Below are 11,205 nucleotides of genomic sequence, written 5' to 3'. Positions count from 1 at the left end.
GCACATGTCATTTTCTGGGACGATCACTTGTATGTTGGTCTTCAAAGAAGCAGAACTGTGTATCTCTCTCCACTGCTGAATCTGAATACATTGCTGCTGGATCTTGCTGCGCTCAGCTTCTGTGGATGAAGCAAACACTCAAAGACTATGGTATTCATCTGAAGCAAGTGCCACTCTACTGCGACAACGAAAGCGCAATCAAGATTGCCAACAACCCAGTTCAGCACTCAAAGACAAAGCACATTGAAATTCGTCATCACTTTCTCAGAGATCATGTTGTGAAGGAAGATATTGATATCATACACGTCAACACTGAAGAGCAATTGGCAGATATCTTCACCAGGCCCTTGGATGAGAAGAGATTTTGCAAGTTACAGTGTGAGCTAAATATCTTGGAATCCTCAAATGTCCTGTGATCAGGCACACATCCTAACGCACGAAGTAAAGTATATCTTCAATCAATGAAGACATACAATCTAAGTGTGAATACATTAATGTGGAATTTGACTTCGGGGCGCCACGATAATTGTGCGCCGTGTCTGGGTCTAATACTTCCTATACGGTGGGTAACGCCACCACCAAATTCTTCTGTTTGAAGTGTTTCACCCATGCGTTGCATTTGCTATGTCTTCACATTTGGTTTGGCTTCAATCTCAACCTGTCTTCATGATTATCTTCACTATGTTGATTATATATATATATACTAGTGTTTTGTCCTCTACAACATTCACTTATAGCTATGTCTTCTTGTTGAATCTTTTGAACTAAGTGAATGTGATCGTACCCTAACCTCTCTATGCTTTCTATCTCAAACTCTATCTCTCCAAATCATATGCATTCTCTTGAAACTGTCGAATGTCTTCTCTGCGTCCTTGTCGGCAAAAGATACAGAGACAAACATTAAGTCCGCTTTCAATGCTAATTCCTTCACCTGAAACCCGGAGAAGTGGGAACGACCACCCGACAATCCGGGCGTGCGTGGGAACGTGGAACAACCTCCGATATGTTGCATGATGGCCACGTGTCCTTCAGATGTGAATTGCCAGGGGCACCTATGTAATAACACTGTGCTGTCCCTGTCCCTATAAATACACGTCTCACCACAGTCATTATCCCTTCTTCCACTCTCGCATGAACCCTAGCGCCACTGCTAGCCCTCGACGACGCCGGCGACGAAGCGCTTAGCTGCCGCGACCTCTCCGACTCCGTCTTCACGCCGGCCGCGGACATCGTCTTCTCCGCCGTCGCCAAGTTAGGGTACGGATGATCGAACTGCTTGGCCTCCTCTTCCATTCCGTTTAGCAGTTATTCATGTGGTAAATAAAACTTCCTTTTTACGGCCCCTTTGATCCTATAGATTCATCACTTTCTACCTCAAGCAGTTTCTGTTCACACAAGTTGGATCTATTTCATACTGCTTCTCATAATATGCCTAGTATGTTCACTTATGCTTCACAAAGTAGTTAGATTCCTCACTTGTACTGATCCGTGGATTCGTACAAATCTGGAACCAACTCCTTATCTATGAGTGAATGTCTTCGCACGATGAGGTCAATGTCTCCTAAACTGATTTATCTTCAAAATCTTCTGAGAATGCATATGACCTCTTCCCCTTCCCTCGCACCTTAATGCTATCACAGGTACATGTCCGTGGGAGAATCCCTTGGTTCTTATAGTATGCATTCATTTGCAGAATTCTTACAGCATCATATAAATTCTCCCGAAGCCAGTTCCTGTTTGTCCAGCAAGCGAAAGCCTTTGAAGCCTTTAAACATGTTGAAGCCATCCAGTTAAAAGTTCATGGCTGCAGAGAAATCAGTAAGGAAGGGTGGCAGAAAGCGTCGAGGTGAAACATCAAGAGATCTGCCCGATGACCTCTCAGAGCTGTACAAGACAGATCCAGAAGAGGATTACAATCAGCGCAAGACACGAATCCAATGGATTCGACGATATTGGGCAGAACAGTGGTTCAAGTACAGATTTGTGACCAAGGAATATGCTGAGAAGAATGCCATCAAGCGACCATGGGGAGACATCCTATACAGAAATCTTCAACCCAGGTCCAGAGATGAAGCCATTGAACAAGGCTTCTATCCCTGCATGGTCCGTGGACCACAGCCTGCGGATGCTGACCCATCGTCATTACTATGGTGTCGTGACGACAATCTGTTCAAGCGCAACTTCCAGTTTGCCCAAAATTCGGCGAAGCAGAACAAGAAGTCATTGGGACTAGACTTCAACCCTGGTCCCTCTGCTCCCCGTGCCGATGGCACCCGCAAAGCTGAACCCAATCTTGTTGGGCCCTTCTACAACCTGGAAGGTCTCATCACTCATATCATGGTTCAAGGGACAGCCGTGGATGAGCCTGTAGATGACGCTGAATCTGATGAAGCGCCTGCACTGCCGAAGCCAAAGAAACTGAAGCAGCCTAAAGCTACAAAGCCTGCCTCAGCACCAAAAATCTCACGGGCGAAGCCACTGGCTACTGCACCTCTTGAAGACAGTGTGCAGTCTGAAGATTTGTCACGCATCTCCAAGCCCTCGAGAGTCAAGATGCCTTTGCAACACACCAGCCAAGAACTGACTGCTGCTGCTATTCTGCGCAACGACGCCATTGATCTGTCCAGCGATGAAGATCTTGTAGATGACTCTCTTGAGCAACTGATCAAGAGCAAAGAAGAAGCAGAAATCTTCAATGATTTGCCTCTCTTTGACGTGGCAATCATCCACAACTTCATTGATGAGTGGTTTGACACGCCCAACCTCAGCTTTGAAGATCTGCAACTTCCAATTGGCCTCAGTGTCGCCTTCCATGGTGCCATTGCTTCAGAGCTAGCTCTAGCTCAGCGCACCGTTGAACTGAAGCAAAAGATCGACTTTGAGAAAGCTCAGTTCAAGAAGCACATGGCCAAGCTCAGCGTGCAAGAGGTCAAAAATTTCAAGATCATGCTGCACGAGCTCAAAGAAGCCTTTCTCAAGAAGCGTGAAGAAGCTCAAGGTTCTCGTGAGCGCATGAAGAGCCTGGCTGACAAGTGTGTGCAAGCCTACAATGAGGCTGAGAAGCGCAAGGCTCTTGGTCGTCCTGGCATCGATCCCAGGATGGCTGCAAAGAAGAAGAAGAAGCCAGCTGTGGCCGAACCCGAAGCACCAAGACAGGAAGCACATCCCATTGTCTTCCCAGCCAGCATGACTGGCTCGAAGCCAAAGGTCAGGTCAACCGCTTCAGAACTGAAGAAGATGAGGCATGCTGAGGCTGAAGCGAGAAAGAGGAAACATCCTGAAGCCTCTGATGCTGCTCCCTCCAAGAAGAAGCGCAAGACCAAGAAGGATCGGGCTACTCCAACAGAGCCCTTAGTTGTTGAACCTATCTCAATGGTTCGCCCTGCATCTGCACAACAAGAGCGCCAACTGACTGTCCATGAGCCTGCTTCCATAGAGGCTCATGAAGCTGAAGACATTCCAGAAGCTGATCCCACCGCTGCTGAAGACATTGGTCACCATGACAATGTTGAAGATGATGTAGTTCTTCCTTAGATCGAGCACAACTTGGTATCATCGCCTGTGCTTACACACAGCGAACTCATCAGCATTGGTCGTCCTCTGACGCCAATTGCTCAGGATGCATCATGAGATGATCACCCACAACAAGTCACACTACCCCGGCAAGAAGAAGAAGAAGACTTTGAGGCCCAGCCAACTCCATCTCCAGAGGCGTCACCAGCGTTACGCAGGCTTCACAAAGGACCAAGGTCTCAAGTCTCTCTTTCGAGCGTTCCAGAAGGAGAAGTGCCCCACCAATCTGTTGCACGTCAAGTGTTTCCAGATGCCACTCCTACTATGAATGTCTCCGAGTCTGAGGCTAAAGCTGCTGAAGACATTCCGGCTGCATTAGCCGACGACACACGAGAAGAACGTGTCCCTACTCCCCCCATTACTAAAGAAGCTGTTCTCGAGGAGAACGTGTCTGTGCCCGACCCTCTAGCTCATCAAGTGGAGGTTGAGAATCTTGAGGCTACCACCACCAACACAAATGAAGCCAATGACGTTGTCATGGCTGAAGCAAATGTGGAGCCTGCACCAACCAATGTGCCAGAAGTCAGTGAAGCCAATGATGCTACTGCTCCTGTTCCTGCGCCTGCTGCTGGTCCTCAGTTTGACTATCACGTTGAGCACAGGCCTCACGTACAGAAACCAATGCCAAGGTTGCCCAGGTTTTCAGGTCCTGCATCAGCACCTGGATCCTTTAATGTCAACGGCTTCAAAGCAGACAACACCTTCTTCAATAGCGCCAAGAACCCCTACTCAAGGGAAAGAATATCTTCTGATCAGTTCTGGAGCTATCCGCAACGAAGTTATTACTCATGCATTCTGTACAATCAAGGTCACATTTTCCCTCATATGCATCTTGACACTGAAGCCATAACTGGTCTGCCTTGCTTGGAAGAAGCTCTGGATTGCTTCAAAGAGTCTGGATTGTTGCCTTTCGTCACTGACCAAGAGCACTGGAACGAAGAGTTGCTGCTTCAATTCTGTGCCACTCTTCACATTCGTGGCTACAACAAAGATCCGAAGACTTGGGTCCTTGAGTGGATGACCGACAATGTTCATCACGAAGCCAAAGCCTTTGATATCGTTGTGCTCACTAGTCTGCCCACTCTTGGAGATCTTTATGAACCTGGTTGTCAGCTTCACAGTGCAGCTATGGAGATCATCCTTCAGAAGCCTGAACCGAACATGAGTCAGATGCTTAGCATGATGAAGCCTTTGCCTCCAGATGCTGCATATCCTAAGGAGTTCTTTGTTGAAGACCTTGAGTATCTGCCACAGACTATCTATCACATTATCAGGCGAACTCTCTGGCCCATCAAAGGACATTCTCCACATGCAAAGCTGGAAGGTGCAATGAAGACTTTGGTCTTTTATATTCTTCATGGCAAATGCTTCAATGCACAAGACTTCTTCATCCGCCAACTTGCTGCATCAGGATCTGATCTTTTTGGCTTGAAGTTTTACGCTCCATGGATAATGCGGCTGATCAAACTACACTCAGCTGTCTCATATCAGGTTTCTGCTCGTAATCATCGGATCTTTCTGACTGACGTTGATATGTCCGTTGAAGCCATCTATCCAGAGCCTGCCAAGGAGCCTCTTAGTCTTCAGAATGCTGAGCATCAAATTTTCTCTCAAAACATTGAAGGAGTTAAAGCAGTCACTCGTGTTTATCCTCTGGCTGGTACTACATGTGCACCTCATCGTGCCCTCACTGAAGCCACTGAAAGCACTATTGCCCAACGACCCAAGAAGCGCTCTCGTGTTCTCAATGACCGAGAGCTTCTGGTTGCCCTTCATCAGAAACAGGATAGGCATCATGACTGGCTGAAGCGCCAAATGCAAAGCCTCTTGGTGGATGTCAACCGCATTCGCAATCTTGCCACCAAGAATGCCTTTGTTGCCCATGAAACCTGTCGGCGTACATGGAAAGGGCTGACGCTTATGTGTTCTGAAGATGATCTTCAAGAGGATGGCTTCTCTGAACGTTTCAAGTTTGACTCCACACCTCCAAGAAGGACTGTGCTGCGACGAACTCCGTCTCTTGAAGACTCTGAGTTCTCTTCCTCCGCGGCAACTGTGAATGCCAGAGTGATCGAGGACGAAGACAATGCCACTTCACCACTCCCTACTTCTGCATGCATCGACACTGCCCCAAGTTCGTCTGCACCGCCGAACAACACCAACGACCTTGCTGCTTCACCTACTCCTCATGGGAACGAGTAGATGCTCTATGTCTTCAAACCTTTTTGGTCCTTACTGACAAAAGGGGGAGAAGCATATGAGTTTGATAGTCTTCAAGCGGGTCCATATGGGCGGTTACTTTATGTTTTGCCTAGTGTTTACGACTCTCGTTTTGATACATTTGCTTCTTTGAGTTGTAACACTTAAACTCGATGGTCGTCTGCTACTTATTTGCTATTCTGTGATGCGATGATAAATTCCGCATGTGCGACGATAAATTCCGCACTTAGATCATTTTGCAGACGTCCATTTTTCATTATGCATGTCATTATCTTCACATACTTTTCATGCATGATGAATTGTCATCATAAGTTGAAGAGGATCTCCACAAGTACAACCTGCCATGTGCATTTGCATTCCAAAAGCAAATTACTTATATGCACATCTTCAGGGGGAGCTGAGGGAGTCCTGGATTAGGGGGTGTTTGGGTAGCCAGACTATACCTTCAGCTGGACTCCTGGACTATGAAGATACAAGATTGAAGACTTCGTCCCGTGTCCGGATGGGACTTTCCTTGGCGTGGAAGGCAAGCTTGGCGATGCGGATATTCAAGATCTCCTATCATTGTAACCGACTCTGTGTAACCCTAACCCTATCCGGTGTCTATATAAACCGGAGGGTTGTAGTCCGTAGGCAATCAACTCCATACACAACAATCATACCATAGGCTAGCTTCTAGGGTTTAGCCTCCTTGATCTCGTGGTAGATCTACTCTTGTACTACCCATATCATCAATATTAATCAAGCAGGAGTACGATATTACCTCCATCGAGAGGGCCCAAACCTGGGTAAAACAAAGTGTTCCCTGCCTCCTGTTACCATCTGGCCTAGACGCACAGTTCGGGACCCCCGACCCGAGATCCGCCGGTTTTGACACCGACATTGGTGCTTTCATTGAGAGTTCCTCCGTGTTGTCGCCTTTAGGCCCGATGGCTCCTTTGATCATCAACAACGATACGGTCCAGGGTGAGACTTTTCTCCCCGGACAGATCTTCGTCTTCGGCGGCTTCGCTCTGCAGGCCAATTCGCTCGGCCACCTTGGGCAGATCGAAAGCTACGCCCCTGGCCATCAGGTCAGGTTTGGAAGCCTAAACTACATGGCTGACATCCGCGGAGACTTGATCTTCGATGGATTCGAGCCACAGCCAAGCGTGCCGCACTGTCTCGATGGGCATGATATAGCTCTGCCGCCGAACAGCGCCTTGGAGGCCGCACACGCATCGGTTTTGACCATTGATTCGGAGCCTACTGCGCCGATCGAGGATCAGCGGTTGGATGCTACCTCAGGGGCTGCGATCTCAGAGGCGATCGAGCCGAACGCTAGCCCCGCACTCTGCACTACCCATGACTCCGAGGATCCGGACTCCTCCCCAGACTCCGAACCCCCCGTGCCCCTGCCAATCGAATCCGATTGGGCGCCGATAATGGAGTTCACCGCCGCAGACATCTTTTAGCATTCGCCTTTTGGCGACATCCTGAATTCTCTTAAGTCTCTCTCTTTATCAGGAGAGCCCTGGCCGGACTACGGTCAGCGAGGGTGGAATACGGACGATGAGGAAATTCAAAGCCCACCCACCACCCACTTTGTAGCCACTGTCGACGATCTAACCGACATGCTTGACTTCAGCTCCGAAGACATCGACGGCATGGACGACAATGTAGGAGACGAACAGGAACCAGCACCTGTAGGGCGCTGGAAGGCCACCTCGTCATATGACATATATACGGTGGATACTCCAAAAGATGGAGATGGCGACGGAACAGTGGGGGATGACGCCCCCAAGAAACAGCCAAAGCGCCAGCGTCAGCGGCGCCGCTCTAAATCCCGCCAAAGAAAAAACGGTGATTCCGGCGTGGGAGATAATAATACCCCGGATAGCGCCGAAGAACACCCACCTCAGCAAGATTCGGCACAGGAAGATGGAGAAGCCAGCCCTCATGAGAGAGCGGCAGACCGAGAGGTCGAGGATGATAACTATACGCCTCCCTCCGAAGACGAGGCAAGCCTCGATGACAACGAATTCGTCATACCATCAGACCCCACTGAACAAGAGCGTTTTAAACGCAAGCTTTTAGCCATGGCAAGCAGCCTCAAGAAAAAGCAGCAATAGCTTAGAGCTGCCCAAGATTTGCTAGCTGACAGATGGACTGAAGTCCTTGCGGCCGAAGAGTACGAACTCGAACGCCCCTCCAAGAGTTACCCAAAGCGCAGGCCGCTACCCCGATCGGAGGAGGAAGCACCTACATCACCAGCGCATGACATGGCAGAACGGCCACCTCGCGGCCGCGACAGAGAGGCCTCTCGGCCCTCCACCCAAGACATGCCCCAACGCCGCTCAACTAAGGCACGGGAAAATGCGCCCGACCTGCGAGACATATTGGAGGATAAGGCCGGACAAACAAGATCGATCTACGGATCACGCAGGCGCCCTACGGCATGTGACAATGATCTTCACTTCGGATACAACAAATCCGGCCGGGCCGAACACAACAGACATAGCTCTTCCGAATTGCGTCGTGATATAGCCCAGCACAGAGGCGCCGCACACCTGCTATGCTTCACGAATGAAGTAATGGATCATAAAATCCCAGAGGGTTTCAAACCCGTAAACATCGAATCATACGATGGCACAACAGATCCGGCGGTATGGATCGAGGATTACCTCCTTCACATCCACATGGCACGCGGCGATGATCTACACGCCATCAAATACCTCCCGCTCAAACTTAAAGGACCAGCCCGGCATTGGCTTAACAGCTTGCCAGCAGACTCAATCGATTCTTGGGAGGACTTGGAAGCCGCATTCCTCGACAACTTCCAGGGCACTTACGTGCGACCGCCGGATGCCGACGACTTAAGCCACATAATTCAGTAGCCAGAAGAATCGGCCAGACAATTCTGGACACGGTTCCTAACAAAGAAAAACCAGATAGTCGACTGTCCAGACGCAGAGGCCCTAGCAGCCTTCAAGCATAACATCCGCGACGAGTGGCTTGCCCGGCACCTGGGACAAGAAAATCCGAAATCCATGGCAGCCCTCACGACACTCATGACCCGCTTTTGCGCGGGAGAAGACAGCTGACTAGCTCGCAGTAACAACTTATCAAAGAACCCTGGTAATTCGGATACCAAGGACAAAAGTGGCAGGACACGTCGGAATAAGCAAAAACGCCGCGTTAACAGCGACAGCAATGAAGACACGACAGTCAATGCCGGATTCAAAGGCTATAAATCCGGTCAGCGGAAAAAGCCATTCAAAAAGAATACTCAGGGCCCGTCTAGTTTGGATCGAATACTCGATCGCTTGTGCCAGATACATGGCACCCCCGAAAGGCCAGCCAATCACACTAACAGGGATTGTTGGGTGTTCAAGCAGGCAGGCAAGTTAAGGGCCGAAAACAAAGACAAGGGGATGCACAGCGACGACGAGGAGCCCAAGCCGCCGAACAACAATGGACAGAAGGGCTTTCCCCCACAAGTGCGGACGGTGAACATGATATACGCAACCCACATTCCCAAGCGGGAGCGGAAGCGTGCGCTACGGGACGTATACGCGATAGAGCCAGTCGCCCCAAAGTTCAACCCGTGGTCCTCCTGCCCGATCACTTTTGATCGAAGGGACCATCCCACTAGCATCCGTCATGGCGGCTTCACCGCATTGGTTCTCGACCCAATCATCGATGGATTTCACCTCACAAGAATCCTCATGGACGGCGGCAGTAGCCTGAACCTGCTTTATCAGGATACAGTGCGGAAAATGGGCATAGATCCCTCAAGGATTAAACCCACAAGAACGACCTTTAAAGGCGTCATACCAGGTGTCGAAGCCAACTGTACAGGCTCAGTAACACTTGACGTGGTCTTCGGATCCCCGGACAATTTCCGAAGCGAAGAGTTAATCTTCGATATAGTCCCGTTTCGCAGTGGCTATCACGCCCTGCTCGGACGAACCGCATTCGCAAAGTTCAATGCGGTGCCGCACTACGCATATCTCAAGCTCAAGATGCTAGGCCCTCGAGGAGTAATTACGGTCAACGGAAACACCGAACGCTCCCTCCGTAAGGAGGAGCATACGGCGGCTCTCGCAGCGGAGGTACAAAGTAGCCTTCTCAGGAAATTCTCCAGTCCGGCCATTAAAAAGTCAGACACTGCCAAGCGCGCCCGGAGTAACCCACAGCAGGACCGCCTGGCACACTCTAAGCAAGCGTAGCAATGCGGCCCCAACCCCAGCTTTCGCGACATAGCGAAACCAGTACCTCGCGTACATAACCACGCCCTTGAAATACCATGGGCATAGGGGAAGGGGCACAATAATGGCACGCCCAAAATACGGCTTAAAACGTACTAGGGGCTGCCGGATTCTTTTCTTAATTTTTTCTTACTTTCAGGACTCCATACTTCGGACGACCTGTTCGGCAATTCGACTGCCGCACAAACGATGCAAGATCCAGGGAGGCAGACAAGCCATGCCGCATTATGGAACTACGAGCAGTATACCTGTTTTAAATACAATTCCGCGGCCTGCCCCTGGTCAGGACATACTGAATAGTCCAATATCTTTTGCTTACCGCACTATTTGTATCGTTCGGCTTTGATAAATAGCCTCTCTATAAACAGTGCATAGCTTTTGTCTATTTTTTGCATTACTCTCTTTTATATATGTTCATTAATGACATGTTGCACCCGTACACTGTGGTACGGCAAGTACGCCAGGGGCTTCAGTACCCTTTAATATGGTGTGAGAAGTCCGTACACTTTCACAAGTGCGGCACCCCGAACTTATAGCACTATATGCATCGGCTCCGAATCATGATTTGGGTCAATTGTTGGGTTTGCCCGGCTCCTATGTTTTGGTGCCTTACGTTCCGCTATATCGACTAAGGTAGCACTAGGAGAACCACTGTGATTGTGCCCCGGTTGAGCTGGGTTAAGCACCTCAGTGGAGAAAGCTAAAACTGACTGTCATGATGAGGCGAGAGACCGGTCGCTGTTCGAGAGGTTTTTCGAGTCCCTAAAGACTTATGCCGCTTCGAGCGAGGAGCCGAATTTTGTCCGGCCAAGGAGTGGATAGCGCCCCGAACTCGGTCTTCCGAACTAGGGGCTTCGCCGAAATTTAAAATTATAAAGTTCTATGGCTAAGTGAGAGTGTTCAAGCATTATAGTCCGATTGCCTTGTTCGTTGTGCTGAGCGCCTCCCTCGAAGGACCCAACTATGGGAAAAGAGCGCTCAGGTTTATCCCGAACACCCCAGCACTAGTGGCATGGGGGCAGAAGCCGACGACTGGCCATCTCTCAATTTTTTGATAAACGGCCGCACAGAAAATAATATTTTAAATTCAACAAGCATTGCTTAAAGCGCCTATGAACAAGTTTTCAGCGCACAGGATAAAAACGAGCGAGTTTATTCAAAA

Source organism: Triticum urartu, chromosome 7A, assembly GCF_056163025.1.
Source record: "Triticum urartu cultivar PI428250 chromosome 7A, HENAU_Tu73, whole genome shotgun sequence".
Taxonomy (NCBI): Eukaryota; Viridiplantae; Streptophyta; class Magnoliopsida; order Poales; family Poaceae; genus Triticum; species Triticum urartu.
This window is presented reverse-complemented; position numbering follows the sequence as displayed.